General features: G+C 38.3%; 1 protein-coding gene across 21 annotated transcripts in view; it reads right to left on the minus strand.

Annotated features, from left to right (window-relative positions):
• PCDH15 (protocadherin related 15) overlaps positions 1–12,543 on the minus strand; it is a 528,749-nt gene that overhangs the window by 388,270 nt on the left and 127,936 nt on the right. For 16 of the 21 annotated variants that reach the window (XM_085554985.1, XM_085554984.1, XM_085554986.1 and 13 more), the window contains exon 3: positions 10,082–10,159. The exons of 2 other annotated variants lie outside the window; for them this stretch is intronic. The gene's annotated coding sequence lies outside the window, so the exon portion shown is untranslated. The remainder of the gene's footprint in view (positions 1–10,081; positions 10,160–12,543) is intronic. 3 more of the 21 variants (XM_085554977.1, XM_085554966.1, XM_085554967.1) reach the window with 1 other exon arrangement.

Here is a 12,543-nt window from a genome sequence, read left to right on the forward strand (position 1 = left end):
ATAACACAGTGGAGGATACAATTCTCATAAGCTATAGACATATAACAGCTCATTGAGATTACTCCACTTAATTTTGATGAAAGCACTAATTGATTATTCCAATAAATATCAGCATAAAAGCTTAATGTCTATGAAGACAATTAGTTCACTGGAGGAAATTATGCCACTATAATTCTGCCCTACCACCATCTTATTACAAAGACACCAGGAAACAGAATTAATGAATCTTTAAATGACCCTTCCCCCAGAGATCATATTAAAAGTGTGGTCACTGTTGCAAAAAATACCCTTCCAAGAGCCCTGTCAGAGCTATTGACAGTTCTATAACATTTGACGAGCGTCACGCTGTTGTGTGTTATGAAAAGAGATGTAGTGTTAACTTGTTAGAGGTCATTACCACACACCACACAAGCAAATTTCTTCTGAAAAACAAACTGCCAACACTTCAGTCTGTTTGGGGCAGGGGACATAAAAGTTTTCACATTCCAATCGAGCAGAACTATCCACATGAACATATTTTTCTTCTTCTTCTATTCCACTGTTGGTAATTGCTACATACTGGCAAGATCAAAAGGAAATCAAAGCCAGAAAGCTGGAGGTAGTTTGCTGCTGCAGCATTCATCCCTTCACCCAGAGAAGCACTGCCCTACTCTTAAGACTTGTTTATCGTGTCTTCCACCGACTACTTGCATTTGAAAGTTTAAGAGAGTTAAGCCATCCCAAGAGAGCAGCCATCCCAGTCCAGTCCTGAAATGAAGTCCTCCCTGTACTTCCCAATCTGACAAGGAAGAGATGCCCCAGCATTTTGGCATTACAGCCATGTAGTTGACTTGCACAAGGAAGTATCCGTACTAGCCACGCTGTACAGCTATGTTTCTCATTTAGAGAAATATGACATTCTGAGGCATGCAATGCAATACAAACGCTAACAAGGTCTCCTAATATAATCTTAAAATCAAGATTTACATTAATAATGCAAACTATTCTTTCTGTTACTCCAGCTCATATGTTTTCAGATTTCTATCATTTTCTGACTTCGTAATGCTGAGTCATGCTAATGTCTACACCCACAGATAATGACTTATGTGCCATGAGACAATAAAGGGAATGTCTGTAACAATGTCTGTAACGGCTACTGTAAGACTCAGATGCTTTTATGCTGATGTTTTACTACATTTCAATGGATTTAAGTCACATAAAGATATAAGTGAACCACAGCGTAAGGCAAAAATATAAAACTGCTTGTTCAGTCACATTCGATACTGGAAAATTTACAGTTTAATGTGCATAAGCAACTAACTTCCTTGTTAACAAGCATTAAACCTATTTAACTTGGCTTTAGAGTTAAGCTCTTTAACTCCTAAAATTCTGTTGAATTACACATTGGTTAACAGTTTCTTATCCTATTATAGACTGATAGAACTGTCATTAATGTACTTCAGGGGACTTTGCTGAACACAAAACATTGGATGACAACACAGTTTCTACCCAAGGCTAGCGAGCAATCCATTATCTCAAATCAACAGGAGACAATCAGCAGCACTTTGTGGACAGTTTCACTTTGGAAAGCATTCCTTTGGACAGATCCAGAAGCTGTCTGCTTTCTAACGGGAAGGCCTAGGAATGAATGAGCAAATATTTTCATCTTCATAAAGGAAGATCAGACCACTGAGTCCCATGAAGGCAAGATACAAGCTAGCACCTTCCTACAGCACGATACTACCTAAACACACTTTCTGCCCTAGAAAGGTATTTAATTTTGTTCTTAACAATCAAGCTGCGTACAGCCCTTTAATCTACATCATCTTCGACTACAAAGTAATCATATACAGGCTGCATTCTTGTACATGTAATATATATATATATATATGGAATATGAATGTGCACGGGTAATTCACACTGATGAAACTGTAAGTAGCTTGTTGTAATTAAACGTACAGCAGATGGTTGTCAAGACACCAGACTTTCAAAAGCATTCTGTCGCTTTACAATTTTAAATTTGAAATGCATTGGTGTATACTGACTGCATAGATTTGGCACTTGTTATGACATGACAGCATGGGAGTAGCTATGACTTGCTAAGCTTGGGAGAAATGAACACTCCACATTACTTACACCATTCATCCTCTACAAGATCACAGCTTACTGCACTGATATTCACACAGAAGGAGGACTCATCTTTAAGGCCCTGGTTCAGCCTCTTAAAGCTATCCATCACATACAGGTATGCCTGTTTCATACCTATCTCTATTTCACTTCATGCGAACTTTGAAAAAAAATAGCTCATAAAGACAATTTTGTTTCCATGTGGAAAGCCTGTGTCTTTTAATGTGTTCTCACTGGCTTTCATTTCACACTTCAATAGTGAATAACACAAAGACTACATGTTTAGGATAAATCAATAGACTTTACTCATACTTGACCAGCTCTACCTATACTGTTCGGGGTTAAAAGCTTTTTAGCTGCGTTACTGCCATTTTAAAGGACAGGGGGGGAAAAGCTACCAGAGTAGTAGCAATACAAATATTACTCCTCATTATTAATTATCAATGTTGTGTCCACGGACAAGTCCATTGACCAGAGAAAGCTCTTACCAACCAAATTTTCAGCACTGCTGAACTTTTTGGGGATGCGTTTTGTCATTTTTCTTTTGAAAAATATTCATTATTTCATACTCACATCAGCCTCTGTGTTCACAAGCCAACTCAGTGCTTGCTCTCTTATTCCTTGCCATCACATTTCAGTATTGTGTGCTAATAATTTCTTTCTGAATGATTTTCTTTGTCTTAAGAAGTGTCTTTTGCCCTTATCTTTAAGTGCAGCTGTTGTCAGTTTTAACACAAGACTAAAAATGTACTGGGTTCTGAAGTGCAGCCTGCTCTGAAAAATGAACGTGGGCTATTGCTAAATATGTCTTTTGAAAATCATCATATTTACAAGATCTATCTTATTTTCTAGCAATTTATTTGCTTACAGCAAAAGATAAGGTTCAGTTTTACTAAAGATAGCTAATATCCCTTTTGTTCCACATATAGCAAGTAGAGGTATTGTGAAATGATGCTTCTAAACCCTTACTTTGCTAGGCACTGCTGACTGCATCAAACTAAAGTAATGCAACAAAAGGACCTCAACCAGTAGCCTGATCAGGATTACTGGGGAGTCAAACAGATTCAGTACACATGAAAATTTGTCTTGTTTATTACCTTTTCCTTCTTAGGCTATGGAAGTTGGTCTACACAGTAGAAAATGGGAGGGATGGATGGATACTATGGTGCACACATGATGTACAATCAGTTTTACATCTAGTCACACATCAGGCTTTGGATAAGGAAAAGGAACTCAACCAAAGACAGTATTTTTTGCCAGGGCACGTGATACAACAGAAACATCAGGGATGATGCACCTTTCTCCAGCTTGGATATCATAGATGTGAGAATAAGCAAGCCCTAACCTGAGGCCTACGAAATTCACAGGTATCAAAAAACTTATTTTGCTTCTGTGTCATTCATAAAAGTTGGGTTAAAACTGAGGTATTTAAGTACTTCTCTGTGGTACTAGGACACAGTCTGTGAGCTCATACCCTTGAGACAAGTTTTGACTATTATAAGATGTCAAATGTTTTTAAATGAAATTGTCTCTATACTGATCTTCAGACGTTGTCACAAGACATTGGGAAAAGCTCCTAGATGCTAATTCCTCACCTCCATTAAAATGACAACGCTCCTGCGAAACACTAACAGCAAACCACTGCTGATCTTACTAAGGAGTATGCAGGATCAAGTGTTCAGCTTTTAATCAAGTAAGAAACTAATCAAGTAAGAAACTAATCAGAAAAAAAAATAATAATATTTTGCAATATATATGACTCTTCCATACTGCTGTAGGATGTGATAAGAGATAATATTCTTTTAACAGCATAACATGCAGCTAACAGAGCAGGAAAGGGTAAACCCATGTAAAATATGTTTCTCAGACTGATAATACATAAAATGCTGACAAGTATTTTTATACTAAACATCAACCTATACCCATTATAACATGAACTTCGATCATAAAGCAATTGTCCACTGTACATAATACATCCACGGTAATACTTGCCTAGCTGAACTATCAGTGCTCTTCTAGAACAAACCACTGGGCTACCCTACAGATTTTTGCCAGAAAGTTAGTATGATATGTGAAAACATCCACCATTTGCAGTCCAAAGAGTAGAAACGTACCTGAAGTGATAGAAGAAAATCTGCTACTTAAATCCATGTCTTCCATGAGCTGGTATAGTAACAAAAACACCACAAGACCCACATGTTTTAGTTTATCACAGTATGCTTTCCAGCAACATGAAGAAAACTGGTTTTGTTATCAACATGAACACAGGAACGTGAGTAATTAATACAATTTTATCTGAGTCAAAAAGCATTTTGGCCGTAAACAGTGATAAAAGGCACACCTGATTATCATTGTAGAGAGAGAAGTCATTTAGGTATTGGTTTATTTCCTTATCATAACAACTGATACTGAGAAACTGGAGAATATGAAATGCACAGAGATGATGGCATTCAATCGGAAGGCCTGTTTCATTACACAGGAATAACTCAACTAGAAAGCTTACTCAAAGTAAGTGACTCTCCAATCACTAAGTCTAACTGAGGCCCAGCCCTAGTTACTTTCACAAGGATGGAACTTAAAGGTAAATATGATGCCAGACTGCTTACAGTCCATGAAGGCATACAGATGCTGCTCCACTGAACAAAAACAAATAAAAAAAAGAGCTATCAATAGCTTCATTACAGCTTCCAAGGCTTGTTCCTCAAGAAGGCACTTGGGAATTAACTCACAATTTGCCTGCCAGATTCTTAATCACAGAATCGTAGTATGGTTTGGGTTGGAAGGGACCTTCAAGATCACCTTGTTCCATCCTCCCACCGTAGGCAGGGACACCTCCCCCTAGACCAGGCTGCTTACCAGGATACAGTTGGCTTTCCAGGCTGCATGTGCACATTGCCGTATTATGTTGAATCTTCCATCAATTAACATCCCCAAACCCTTCTATTCAGGGCTCATCTTAAGCCATTCTCTGCTCAGTCTGTATCGGCGCTTTGAGTTGCACCAACCCAGGTGCAGGACATTGCACTGGGCTTTGCTGAACTTCATGAGGTTGGCATGTGCCCACCTCTCAAGCCTGTCCAGGTCCCTCCGGATGGCTTCTTTTCCCTCTAGTGTGTAGACAGCACCACTCAGTTAGGTGTAGTCTGCAAACTTGCTGTGGGTGCACTTGATCCCACTGTCCATGCTGCCAACGGGGATTTTAAATAAGACTGGTCTCAGCACCAGTCCCTGAGCAATGCCACTCATAACCAGTCTCTACTTGGACATCTAGCTGCTGACCACCATTCTCTTAGATTAGGGCATACCAACCACAGGTTAGGCACACAGACTACAGCACCCACTGCTCATACAGTCTGTGTGATGCAGCCGCTTCTGTTTCCTTTTAATTCCTGCCACATAGACATACTGGAAAACAGACTTCTGATCACTGTGTCAAAACGTGGCAAATATTAATTTTCACATCACATAAACAATCACTCAAACAACCCATAAACGTCAAAATACGTTTCAGAAGAAATTAAAATTAACTATGTGCAGAATATTCCAATTAGTTTACTAATGGAAAAGCTGAAATCAATTTACAACGTCATTATTTTGGTTTCAGTATCAAAATGAACAGCAGATGGGGAATAGTTTTGTGCACTTATTTATCTACACATTAAACACATTCTCTTAATGGCAATTTCTTCTAAGCTCGACAATTATGACGCAGCAGTTCGAGAAGAGGTTTTATGGCACAGACTCTGCCATGGACCCTGAGCTTTCTTATGACTCCACAAATGAAGCCCCTAGGAAAACAAAGGGACTTTCTCATCAAGGTGCTGTGGTGGCTGAAATCAAGGACACAGCTTGCAGGTCAAGGGGATTAGGAGGAAAGGTGCTTAGACACCCTCCATAGTTCTGTTGTACATAGAAAGATAAGTGTCATGGTTTAATAATTTTGTCATTTTGCTATCGGCATTCCATATCTTAACATCATATAAAGCATGAATAGTTTTACTGAATGGGCAACTTACAGAAGAAGACGACATATCCCAGAGAACATTATGGTCAGAGATGAGTCACGGGACCTGGACACTATATTATCTCACTGCCAGGCTGGACTGACGTCTTTTGAGTTCTGGCGTTCAGGAGAGCCTGTGGGAGTCTTCGCCGTTTCGCCTAGAATTTACAGTAGGCATCTCGGTTTTGGGACTCATTCTCTCTCCTATTTTTGCTTGATTTGTTAGCTTAATTTCAATTATATTATATTGTATTATCCTGTATTTCAATATAGTATTTAGTAAATAAGTGTGCCTCCTTAGATTGTTGCCGCTGTTTTCTTTTCCTAATTAACTTTTCCTTTTGGCCTAGGGCCCCTGCAGGGCCCGCAGCCCCCCTGTCACAGACTTAGGTGGATTTTCATTTAAACTGTGACAATAAGCATTTGAGCTCCTGGCATATCTAGACCTGATTTTACTCTGTGTTTAGAAGCACTTCAGTCATCTTCAAGAAAATCACAGTAATGAGGCCTATCTAGATCCCTTTAAATGCTATGGCTGAGATCTAAGTATGGCACTAGACAGCGTCTCAAGTGCACTACACACACAAGCAACAAAGCATCAGTGTTCACCTTCTTGAGCATCAGATGAAGTTGATGGGCACAGAGAACACACAATTCTTAACAGTGCTGATACCACTTCAGCAACACTGTAAAATGACAAACCACCAGTACCAAACTGTAAGACTTCAACAGGTTTTATTTTGGCTCAAAACATGAGCTTACAGGAGCAATGAACAGCAACTGCAAGTTTGACAAGCCACTTCATGCCTTATTTCCCAGTCAATTTCTGTGCTGAAAGTGATTCCTCCCAACCTGAATTCAGGCTGGACAAACCAATGACTCTGCAACATCCCCGTCAAAACTGCAGTGCCACAAAAACATCTCTCATCCTAGCTTTAAGAAGGCCTCACTTGAAAACATCATTCCATAACAATTAAACAACCATTAAAAAACAGACGTGACAATAACAACATCAATCTTCATCCAGACTTTTCAGTGAAGATGATGCACAACGGTAAATTGATGTTCGGGTCCATTCTAGACCAAAACAGTATAAAATCTGCAGCTTATAATTAGAGAAGACCATAGGTAGTGACATATTGCACAGAGAAACTCAGTAACTTATTAGCTTTAAATTTCTGAGCAAATATGCATCTGGACGAGAGCAACCATCATATAATTACTACTGCAAATGAAAAACATGTTCACATGGTAAGTATTTTTATCCAAGTTGCTATCGGTTATACTTCAGAAACAAGTAATTCATTTAGGAACTAATCTGAGCAATAAAGTCTGCCAAATTGAGCCTAAAGCATCAAAAACCAGAGTTATGCAGTAAGAAGTGAGTCCCCTAATTTCCTGCATGAATGGAGACATAAAATTAAGACCAAGCGTCATTTTATTAAGGCTCAGAAATCTTAAAGCTAAGCTGGTTTTGAATTCTTCAGCCTCCCCGGCTCTTAGAAACAAACACTTGTTTTAAACATTGCAGTGATGAGGCTTAATGGGCTGAAGGCAATCTGTGTTAATGGCATCTATTGCGGAACGTACTTTTTTTTTTTTTGCTCTGAGTGGCTTTATAGCACAGGAATAGCTAATATCTGTTTTTCTCCAGTTTCTTTTTATTACTGACTACAGAGCCAAGAAATTATCAGTCAAACTTGGATATCAGCTGACTTAAATCAAAGATGGTATGAGCACTGCAGGGAGTTTCGCTGTTGTCCTAAGTGGACCTATTAATTGTTAGGAACTTAAAGGTACAAAACCATTCCTCCTCTAATTACCCATCTCATGCACTACTAAACTCATTAACAAGATGGTGCCATTATTTTGTGGCTGACAAATTATCATTTGCATGGAAGATTAGTATATATTCCACCGATAAAATGCGTGATTTAAAGAGGTACTGTTACAACAGCAATGATGCCAGATAAGACAGCACAGAGCATACCAAAAAGACTTCTGAAGGCATTTGAAAAACAACATTCTCTGTATTTACACAGTATAATGCACTCCAATAAATATGTCTCCATTGGAATGGCCAATCATACTGAACTGAAATACCTGAATACAACTCTTACAGCTCTGTGAGTTCTGCAGGCAGGTAAAAAAACAAAGCTTCTCAACATTGCGTTAGTATAGCTGTATGGTAGCAGGTCTTGGGAGCTGGTGTGACTGAAATGCGTTTTGTGAAATTACTATCTTGACTCAGAGTGGATTTAAAAACAGAAGTTTAATAACTCAGTGTACTATACCTCACTTGTGCCCGTCTCTTCCAAAATGTCCATTTTTGGATAATCACATTAAGGTTATTTATGTAAATTTAAATACACTTTAATTTTCAGAGACATTTTCAATTCAACACAACATTTGTATTAACTATATTTTAGTTTTACGAGTGGAGAACATTCACTCAATCACACCTGTAATTATGACTCATTACAGTAAACCAGACCTCTGCACTGTTACATTCTATTGCTTTCTCTACCATTTTTTCCCCCGAATGGTTATTGACCATGGTAACACTATTTTGTTATACTGTGCCTCTGTGCCAATGGTACCTCTCCAAAAAGAACAGAAGAGAGTTGAGAGCCACCACTAAAGTTTATAGAGAGGTGGATCTTCAACCAACATTCTTAAAAAGCTAGAATTAACAGCTGCTACTAAGCAACTTCCACAGCTGTGCCTACTGAGAGAGGAAAACTAAGACTCAAAGCATTTACCTATTAATTTTCATGTGGACTATTACCCTGAATGTGACTAACAACAGAGCAAGACCATTGATTCATATTTCCAATCACTTCCCCAAGGCAGTAACCTAGACCAAACATTTTTTACCATAACCCTTCTAGCATCCCACCAGTGGTGTTTCCCTGTTTAGGGCTCCTTGCTGCTTTTCCCTGACTTCTGCTGTTTGTAGACAGTCCTTTCAACCACAACAACCTTTATCTACAGCTTGCCTTTATTACCTAGTTTAGCACACATTTCCTCTTCTTACAAGATGTTTTATTATTGTATAATGCATTTGACCATTTTGAGATCAATTTTCAAATACAACACCCATCAGTTTCAGAAATGTTTCATTTAAGCCTTACTCCAATATATTCAGGCAGTTCCATCATTTATTCTGCTCTTAGCAACTGCTTTTAACAGTTCTTGCTTCTTTCCTTATGTGGATACAGGAGAAAAATAGTAGTTTGCAACAAGTTATGTTTCATTTCCATGTTAGTTCATAACTAACCTCAGAAGAAAAGGTAACGTTCACATTTGTAACAGCAGCAGATGAAGGTGTGTTTTGCCATCTGCCTTGACTGCCTCTTGTTTCTGCAATTTATGTTCATCACAGAGTACGTAAAGTCTATTACCCAAAGTATTCAGCACAGGTAGAGCACCCTCACACATATTAAACCATTACTTGCGCAATCACAGCACAAGTTTTGTTTGAGAAACACCGCATAAAAGAAGATTGATTTCCGTCTTGAAAATGTCAAACTCCTGCCTGTAACACTCAGCTACTATTTCTCTGAAAAGGCAAACTTCCAAAAAAGCCATCGGCCTGACAGATCTCTGACGCATAACGATGGATGTGACAGCTCTACTACTTTACTGCAAGAAACGCGCTCCGACAGAACGAGACAATCAATAGAGAATAATAAATCTAGGCCAGATAACACAAGTATTTTTTTTGTTTTTATTTAAATAGATCTCAAGAACGTCACACTTTAATAAAGCGTTATGCTATCCTTCTTAATATTACAGCATACCAGTTATGCTACTGAATCTTTATCTGTTTTGCCTGTCCAGCAGTTCTCCATGTGAAGTCTTGATGTGCATGTATGTTTTATTAATCTAGAGAAGGTAAAAAGAAAAAAAAAAAACAAACACATCTGACTTTAAAATGTACTTTCCTCTGACAAGAAAAAAAGAAATTACCTTTTTTCCTGGTCCCTCTGTCAGCCAGATGAACAACAGCTGCTCCAGAAGTATCTGCTGCATCACGTCCCCATCTTCCTAGAAAACACAGTAGATTGATACTACCTCAGGGTTTTACCTTGACTGGACAACCTGCATACATTTTTTTGTGTTGATCTTTTCCTCCAAAACTCCTGATTTTAAGATAAATCGGAGCAACTTTGCAGAAGTTCATTTCATATTCATAAATCACAGCTTTCCAGGTGAAGAATCTACTTGATTTATAACCAGAACATTTTCTACCCTCTACCTCTTAAGTAACAGCCTTGACGTCAACCTGATGGGAAAAAAACCCAAGCACGTATTTACTGAACTTATTTGGCTACACTGCCAACTAAACAAGCACACCTAAGACGCTCCTGAAGCGCTGATAAAGATGCACATGGTAACACGAGCACGTTCAAGGCTTTCAGTAAGTGGGCTCAATAAATCTTCAAACTGCTACGTGAATAGATTGATGGTTACTTGCGTTTGTGTATGATTTCAAAAATACATCTATGTATCACTGTCATAACTCTATTTGTTCCATTTCTCATACATTCCAACACGGATAATACTTAATGTTGTAGTATACCAGATCGAATTAAACAGTCCTGCACACACAAAACAAGAAGATATGTGAATCCAGCTCAGCAGATTTGGAAATGAGGATCAAAATATGAGAATTTCAATATCTAAGGAACATCTGCTTGCTCCCAACTGCAGTTGCAGTGAAAAAGCAGAGGGATGAGAGGAAGAACACTGTGCTACTCATAAACTCCTATACTCCAAAACATCACAATTGTATTTATAAAGAGGCTGAGATTAAATGAACAAGCATGTAAGATGTGTAAGTTAAACACACACCTGTATCAAACATATCTGCACATACCTAGATATCATAAGGTTTCAGCATTTAACTTTGTATTACACTTTTGGAAATAATTACTTCTTCCTCTGTTGTCATGGGTTATGCAGCTAAGCCATTCATATGAACAGGAACTTCCACATTAATATAATCAAATTGCTTACTGCATCTGAAGCTATTTCTGCGTTTTCCAGAACTGGCACTGCAGTTCACCTAATCATCTCTAATTCTGCTATCATCCTATTGCCTTCTGATACAAATCTAACTTGAAAAATAATGTCATAGAGAACACATCTGAAACTGGTAACAACTCTTCCTGCACTGTGCTTATTTTTTTCCCCTTGTTTTGCTACCAAAACAAGCTTTCAAAAATTTCCCTGGTCAAATTCCATCTCTACTAGTAAAACTACTATGAGTACTCTATAACAGAAATATATACTTCAAAGCATACTAATAAAGATCAGGAAAAATGCATCATTTGATCACTTGCATCCTGGATTTTTTTAATACTTTGTCTTGAAAGCAAAACCAATGGACAGCTGTACATCCACCAAACTCCATCCAATTCCTACATCAATTACACTAAGCTACAGGAAAGACCTTTAATTACAATCCAGTTCAGGCACAAGCATCCTATACCAATCAGTCAAATCCCATTCACAACTGGACCATGCAGATCTCCAACTCTGAAGCAGAGACCTAAATCATTAAGCCTTGTATTTATCATTTCATATAGAACAAATCTAACATCAGATGAGAATTCAACCCTCTAACTCCACTTTTGTTTTCTGTATAGATCTAGAACAACATCTATAACTAAGGTACCACAGCCTGATGTGCAACAGATCCCTATTTTGGGCTTCCTTGATCTTCTCTGAGTTTCCTGCTCTTCAGCAGGTGTTAAATCACATACCTTGCAGTTCTGCCCTGCTCACCTACAAAACATTTGCTTCAGACTCTCCTTAGCACGTAACACTCATTCTCTGCCAGCTGGCCCTACAGATCAGCAATTCCCTATGCAAAAGGAGAGTCTGTCTTTGGACAGCTAGGAATCACATATCTCTTAAGCAGTGGTTATCAGAACATTTCATAAGAACCCAAGAACCTTAGTTTACACCTATTGATTTAAGCCTCTATAGCACAGAAGAAACACAAACTATGACATCTCCAGCTACCTACAGACCTACTGACCTTGTTTTTAAGCTTATTAAACATACCGCTCTGCATAAGCTGCTGCAACTTCACTGCAAAAGCAAAGCAACAAGAAACAAATCTATTTCTCACTGTCTGATTTCACTCACTCATAGAGACAACACTTAACACCATTCCTCCATGTTCAGTTGGAATAATGCAAGAATAGTAACATGCAGTTGGAATAGTTCAATTATAGTTATAAATATAATTATAGTTATAAATAGATAGCCAGAGGTTATCTATAGGAGAAACTCACCAACACTGAGGCCTTCAGACAAGATGGAAAGTGTTGAAAACAGAAACAAGCAATCTCGAGAAAGAGACACTGCCTTAGTGGTAGTCAAGCCTTAAATGAAATCTCGGAGAGGTGGAGTCAAGCTCC

The sequence above is a fragment of the Coturnix japonica genome, chromosome 8 (assembly GCF_054131305.1).
Source record: "Coturnix japonica strain WE chromosome 8, WE-NBRP24, whole genome shotgun sequence".
NCBI classification, from domain to species: domain Eukaryota; kingdom Metazoa; phylum Chordata; class Aves; order Galliformes; family Phasianidae; genus Coturnix; species Coturnix japonica.